The sequence below is a fragment of the Canis lupus genome, chromosome 30 (genome assembly GCF_048164855.1).
Source record: "Canis lupus baileyi chromosome 30, mCanLup2.hap1, whole genome shotgun sequence".
Lineage (NCBI taxonomy): Eukaryota > Metazoa > Chordata > Mammalia > Carnivora > Canidae > Canis > Canis lupus.
The window spans coordinates 36,611,432-36,618,960 of record NC_132867.1 but is presented as its reverse complement, the minus strand read 5'-3'; the positions used below and the strand labels follow the sequence as shown (position 1 = coordinate 36,618,960).

The 7,529-nt window shown below is 49.2% G+C and overlaps 1 long non-coding RNA gene across 1 annotated transcript; it reads left to right on the top strand.

Moving 5' to 3' along the window:
- The first annotated feature begins 2,035 nt into the window (after positions 1–2,035).
- On the top strand, positions 2,036–6,762 carry LOC140621348 (uncharacterized). The gene is made up of 4 exons (XR_012021062.1): positions 2,036–2,221; positions 3,520–3,666; positions 4,372–4,534; positions 5,908–6,762. It is a non-coding gene; the product is annotated as an uncharacterized lncRNA (long non-coding RNA).
- Positions 6,763–7,529: the final 767 nt, after the last annotated feature.

Genomic DNA, 7,529 nt, shown 5'->3' with positions numbered 1-7,529 from the left:
GCCCTGAAGTCCTTTGAGGGCAAACACAGTAGCTCTGAGTCCTCCGCGGACCTCTTCTGAGTGCTTGATGCATGAACTCACCTAACTCTATAGCAAGCACCGTGGTTTCGGCTGCAGCTTTGTTTTCGGGTCGGAAACGGAAGCACAGAGAGGTTAAGTAACATGCCCAGGGTCACGCAGCAGGAGAGAGGCCAGCGGGGCAGCAGAGGCCAGGATCTTAACGACGGTGCTGCTCTGCCCCTGCTAAGATGGAAGAAGGAAGGCCCTTTGTGTTACGGGGCTAAACATAATCCTCTTAGAGAACTCGTCTTTGAAGGTTTGGCCTGAGTTATAAATTTAGAAATTAGGACGGAAACTGGGGGATACTGATCGAAGACTCAGTGAAGCTAGAGAGAAGGAATGGTTGGGGGGGAGGATGGAGAAGAGGGAGGAACAAAGGTATTCGAGACCCTTGCAAGAAAAGAGGAACCTTTCTCTGGGAAGAAGCCCTGGGGTTTAGGCTGAAAGTACAGGTGAGAGGCTCACAGGGAGCAGCCCGAGAGTCAGTACGGCTCTCCTCCAAGAGATGGTGCTGTGTGTGTTTCCTACAAGGGAGGTGCCCTCACTCCCAGGCTCCCCTGAAGTGCTTCGGCTCCTGTTCGGTTTGTGTTGGTTGTTGCTTTATTTTTATTTTTTTTGCATGCAAATATGTTTTTTTTTCTTTTTTTTTTTTTTTTACTGGAGTTCAATTTGCCAACATATAGCATAACACCCAGTAGTTGTTGCTTTAGAGCAGGAAGGCCTTTCCTGGGATCCCCCAGCGGGGAAACACGCTCCTGCCGGTGTTGTGGACAGCGGGGAGGGCCCTAATCAAAGCTCTCTTCGCAGAGCCAAGGGCTCGGGCCTTGGGGCGAGCCCAGGGTCCCCTTCACCTCGTGCAAACACAGTGATGTGGGAGGCAGAGGCAAAAGAAGAATTAAATCTCCTGACTGCCCACAGCCCACTGACCAGTCCCCGAAACAGGCAGAGTGACCTTCCTCTAGAAACTCCGCTGTCTCGCTGTTAATACTTTGCTAAGAACAAAAGGCAAAAAAAAAAATAAAAAAAAATAAAAAAAAAAGAACAAAAGGCAATCTTAGCCCGACCCTCAGGACCCTGCAAGTCTACTTTAACATAGAAAATCCCTTTGGAAGCTTTCTTTATTTCTTCCCCCAAGACAAGTTGGCAATCCTCCCCCGAGCATATGACCCACCGATAGACACCTGAAGGGTCTCGTGGCTCAAGTTTTATTAGACGGTAATAAATAACCTTTCCCCCAAAAATAGCCAGCCTCCTCAAGGTCCTGGAAACCTTGCTTCCAAAATTCCTCAGAGGCTTACACTTTCCCTAACCCCCTCCCAACTTGAAAGTATATCAAGGGCCACTTCTCATGACCCCAGGGCAGCTCTTCCTGCCCACAGGTCCCATCCCGGTGCTTTAATAAAACCACCTTTGTGCAGCAAAGATGTCTCAAGAATTCCTCCTTGGCCATCAGCTCTGAACCCCAACGTCTTTCCTACATGAGCAACCGTACTGGGGAGTCGAGACGGGTGCTGAGGCCTGTGGAGTGGCCACCAGGTGAGCAGTCCCACAAAGCCTTCATCTTCCTGACAATGGCTCTACAGAACAAGTTATTAGGTTTTTAATCCCCAGTGCATGGGCCAAGAAATTAAGACTGAGCTGAGCGGCTGCCAAGCCAACATGTGTAGGGCAGCTCAGGATGGAAACCCTGGCACTTCGGTCTCCCGTCCGCCCACCCCGCCCTGCCTGGGAGCACCGGGGCACAGATGTCTGTGCACCTGCCACCAGCCCCGGCGACACTCTGAACGGTACGGGAAGACAAGAGGATCCATCCCAGGTGCTAATTTGTTTTCTCTGTGTTTGCTATTCCCGAAAGGTGGAAGCCAATCTGATTAATTGAGGGTTTCAGTTGCTTACGCTCAGACTGACTCTAGGGTCTGAGGTGCTTCCTGCTGCAAATTGCTGTGGGACGAGTCACCCCTAATCCACAGAGCTTTGTATCTCTTACAGGAACGGTGAATAAGGCCTTCCTTTTTAGGAAGTGGAAGGCAAACAGAAGCTGTCTTTTGTTTCAAAGTTCTTTAAATTCCCCACCCTCTGGTCCTGGTTGACATCAGCAAGGCTGCCATGGAAGAAAGGAGAAAGGAGAAGTAACTGGGGCATGAGATTTGCCCATAAGAGGGTAGGTCTGGGCAGTCTGCATCCCCTCTCTCTCTCCCTCCTCCTCTCCCCCTGCTTCCACTCACCCTTGCCCCCCCCCACCAACTTCCTCCTTTGTTTCCTTCCTCTTTCCTCCTCTCCCCTCCACTCCCTCCCCTTCCTTCTTACCCCCAGGGTGGGGTAGGAAGGCACCATTGACAGCCAGCCCAGGAGGCAGAGACCAGAGCCTCTCAAATGTTAATGTGCTCCCCCATAAGTCCCTTCAAGTCTTTGTTAAAGTCTGGGGTGAGCCGAGATTGTGCATTTCCAGCAAGTTCTCAGCAGCGCTGCTGCTGCAGCTGCTGTGTGAGGCTTTGGACAGAAAGGCATGAGGAGGCATCAAGGGCCAAGGGGTGGCGCCTGGCCTGGCCCAGCTAGCTCTGGGGAGGGCTCAGCAGGGGCTGCTGACCAACTTTGATGAGGCCCGGGCAGCTGGGGCAGCTGGTGGCACCTGGACAGCCGGTCCCTGTGCCCCTCAGACCAGCTACTCTGGAAGCTGCAGCTTTGCCTCTTGGCTCTTGGGGATCTTTTGAACTCAACAGGCTCTCATCTGGTTCTGCAAGAAGGGCTGAGGTGAGTGGAAAGGAGGAGAAGAAAATTGTGAGGAGACCCCTCATTCGATCGGGGTGAGCTGGGGAGGCAGGAGGTGCCCCTCTCATGCTGGACGCCGACTCAGCCCTGCCGGGCTTCACACTCCTCCAATCTGAGGGCACTGGACAACCCTGGGGCAGGCAATTAGGGTTCCGCCAAGTGTTGTGCATCCCCGGACTGCACCAGAATCTCTGGGGGTAGGTCCCAGCTGCCCCACCTCCTGTCACACCACCCACGTGATTCCGACCAGTACTTGCATCTGAGAGCCACCATCACCAGGGTCGCGTCCAATGCTGCATCTCTTTCCCAAGTAGTCAAGCTGTCTTCCCTACGGTGTCTCAGGAGGCTCGCAGGAAGCGCTGCTGTGCTGGACGGTCGGGGGCAGCCAGCCTCTGCCCCTCGCTCTGGAGGAACTGAGGCCGGATAGATTAAGTCCTGGTCCACAGCTGCCAGGTGCAGGCCAGGACGAAGTCCAGGGGTTTGCACCCTTGGTCTGAAGCACCTTCATCATAGCCACCCCCTCATACCCACCATTCCCTTGACAACACCCACTATTTTTTCCTGACCCACTCACACATTTTTTGTGGTTCCTAGCTGTTACAAAAAAAAAAAAAATCCAAATCGCTGTCTTCTGAAGACCTGCTGTATTTCACCACCCACTCACCTGCTACTTCATTCTGTATCTTCTAGGACAGCAGTGTTAGCCACTCCATTTTCCTGACTTCCAGCAGCCGTGTTTGCTCGTACTTGGAAAGCCATCTACCTAGAGCTTCCCTGCCAAGGTCTTTCTCATCCTTCCTGGACCAACATCCATATTCTCCCTCTCTGGGGATTTCTGTAAGAAGTAACCACCCCCTCCTCTGTCTTCCCACGGTGCTATGGATGCTGCCTTGAGGGGCATCATATTCAGGGATGGGTGGGACTCACCTTGCCAGGCCCAAAGCTTAGCCCCGCAGCGGGTGTCCTGCGGGTCCAGAGTACATGTCACTAGGCTCCCAGAAGGAGTGACTCATTGAGCAAGAATTGTGCAATGAACGACCCATCCCGACCGACCACGGGAGCGCCGTGATCTCCAAGAATTTAGCATCTTCCACGGATTAGTGAAGATAGTTGGATAAAAAGTTTGAGTCTTTAACCCCAAATATATAAGCAGATATGCCATGCCCTCAAGTTTTTCTTTGTTCCGAACTGATAGAGAGTAAGAGACACAGGATATCACTCAGGTAACCACAGAGATCCAGGAGGGAGAAAAAACTCATTCTGATGGTCAAACAACTAAAATCATCCACATTTTCAAGTCATGGGTTGACTCAGAGCGGCAGAAACCGTTCATGCCTTTATGCTACACACTATAAGTACCTAGAACCATCTTCGAGTCCAGCAGTCTGGAGGACATGTAATAGGGTGACCTCATTAAAAGAGCAGGAAAGTGAGTCCTTTGAGGTTCCTGGTGGGTAGACGTCAGAGACCTGAGCTACGTTCTTCTCTAGGGAGTGTGGGCAACAAATCAGATGAAGTTGATTCTCTCCTTTCATTTCAAAGTCTAGCCAGGTTCCAGAAACCAGAACCTTCCCACCTCCCACTTAAGAGTAACTAACGGCCTCCTCCGGCTGTGGAATTACCCTGATCACTGACATGGAATGATGTTTCCTTGGCTCCGGCACTTCTCACTTGGTTGTTGCCCCTGCCTGTGTTCGTTCCCCAGGTAATTTTAAAACACTGTTCCACTTTGCTTCCTGTAACTATAGCCAGAGACATGCAAGACAGTGAAAGAGTCATTATTTCCATAACTGTCCACGAGCAATTTTCTTGCTTAAACCACATCTCCGACCCTCCCCTCAGAAAACAACCCAAACTGAGAATATGTTTTCTTAGCAAACCTCAGTCAAATATCTTGGCTGGTTTGCCATTTTTCTCTTAGCGGATTCCAGGAAACAGGGCTGCAGGGGTGCCTTATGAAGCCCCAGCTTGTGAGGCTTCAGACATGAACCTCCCATCCTGAGGAAGGGTACCAAGAGGTCAGGTGCATGGGGTGTTTTTCTTCCCTTGTTCTCCTAGTACCCACAAAAGTATAAATTCAGTCTTCCCCCCACCCCTTTCTCTTAAGAAAATGGTTGCTGGGAAAAGAAATAGGAAACTATTGGGTTTTTTTTTTAAAGATTATTTGTTTTTTAAAAACTATAGTCATATGAGTTCTTCCTCTCTGTTTGGTGCAAATGATGACAATTAATGGGAAACTTGGCTATTTATTTCTGATATAAACAGTGATAGAATCTTGAGGCATCTCCATGGACATAGCATGCTTCCCTATGGGTGGTTGGTCCATGGGCTGTAGGAGGGTGGGGAGGGCCCTGTCAATAGTCGCTTCCCTATGAATTCCTGTCCCCAAATCAGGCATGCTTGCACTCCCCGTGGTTTCCTTAGCGGGGACATCTTCTCTTTCAGGATCTGGGGCATCTAGGAATTCCTCTTTCATTCAAACCATTAGACCATGAAACCAGAGTCAAAGGGACTCAGCTGTCTCAGTTCGTACCTCACCATCAAAGTGAAAGATCTCTAGTGTCCTGGGCGGCAAGACAATGCGTAACTCAGTTGCCTGATTTATAATCACGCCCCACACCAGGGGCCACAGCACATGGGACCCACCAGCTTCTGAGACCAGTTATATTTTGGGAGCTTCAGCAAAGAAAACTCTGAATGGAAGCAAGACAGCACTGGTGCCTCTTTCTCAGGGAAAGACTCATCAGAGGTCATAGATGGGGCAGTCATTTTGCCCTGGGAACAAACTGTGAGGAGAAAGGGAGTCCCAGCAAAGGGGATTGCCCCACCCATAATTCACATGAGAAAATCACCTTTCAGTTTCTGGGATGCTCTCCAAAAGAAACTCCTTACCCCTCTCCCTAAACTTGCTCTCACTGAGCAAATGTCATAGGTGAGGCTTCTTGTTCACGCAGGGCAGCAAAATGCCAAGCATGGTTGTGCCTGCACAGGGACAAGGCATCTTTGGGATGAAGGGCAGTCTTGTCTGGGAAGATGTCGCAGAACTGTCCTCACAACTCACGGCCACGATTTTTGCAGGTCAGACCACAAGATTAAAAGAATAAGGACAGGAGTAACTGGAGAGGATCGCTGTGGGCCCAGGAATCTGAGCTCTGAACTGCACAACAATCGAAGAGTGATTATCCACCGTACATCTGCTAGAGAAGAAGATAATTTCTACCAGTGTTTACTGCCTGTCAGGTTCTGGGCTACCCACGTCTTATGTGTATTATCTCACTGCATCTTCTCAGTGACTATATTTACAGATAGAAAAATTGAACTTTAGAAGAGTAATATATGGAACAAGAATGCAATTTCACAATTCATAAATGGTGGGGCTTAGAATCTGTTATGGACTGGATTGTGTCCCCACCCCCAAATTTATATGTTGGAGCCCTAACCCTCAATGTGACTATATGCAGAGATAGAGCCTTTAAGAAGATAATTAAGATTAAATGAAGCCCTAATCCAATGGGACTAGTATCCTTTTTTTGTTTTAAAGATTTTACTTTATTATTTGAGAGAGAGAGAGCAAGAGAGTGCGCATGCTCGAGTGAGGGGGAGCGGCAGAGGGACAAGCAGACCCCCTGCTGAGCTGAGGACCCCCCTCCCCGGGCCCCCAGGACCATGATCTAAGCCAAAGGCAAATGCTTAACTGATGAGCCACCCAGGTGCCCTAGGACTGGTATTCTTTTAAGAAGAAGGGGAGACACTAGGGATCTTTCTTTCTTCAAAGCACACAGGGTGGAGTCCATGTGAGGACATATTGAGAAGGAGGCCATCTACAAGCCAGAAAGAGATCCCTCACCAGAAATAAACGATGAAAGTATCTTGGTCTTATACTTCCAGCCTTCAGAACTATGAGAAAATAAACATCTGATGTTTAAGCCACCCTGTTTGTGATATTTGTTATGGCAACCTGAGCTGACTGCACAGAGTCCTATGGAAAATCTATGTTCCTAACCTTTGCTCATGTTCAACTGTCCCCTCATTGCACAGTAGCAGCTTTCAGGCTTGATGGGGTGACCTAGTGCTGATATCCAGTTCCAATGGGGAGTTCTCTTGCCCTCAGAAAGAAGCGTTAAGGGTGATAGCGGCCTCTTACCCTGGGAGCACACTAGCTCTATTATATTAACAAATAAACATGCCAGATTGGATGGATAATAAACAAGCAGAAAGGTCTGGAATCTTGTGAGAGGATAGAACCATGTCTCCTTTTGAGAATTCAATACTACCAGATATGTCCCTAAGGCACCTCAGTGCTCTGCAGGTCCAAGTGGACCCTTGCTGTCCCCCACCTCCTTCCCCTGCCCCCAAACACCACAACCCTGGTTCTCTGCCCATGCTCCACATCGCAGTGAGTGGCACTGTCCAGCTCCATCCTAGCCCTATTTCTGAGACTGCATCCTTCACATCCTCTGACCCATCTGTAACAGAATTTTGATCTCTTCCCTTTTTTCTTTTTTTAAAGTTTATTAAGGTATAGTTAACATACAGTGTTGTATTCGTTTCAGGTGTACAATATAATGATTTGACAATTTTATATGTTGCTCAGTGCTCATCACAAGTGTACTATTAATCCCGTGTTTTTTTTCTTTTAATGTCCTACATATCTTCAAAATACATCCACTTCCCCCCAGCTCCATTGCTACCACCCAGCT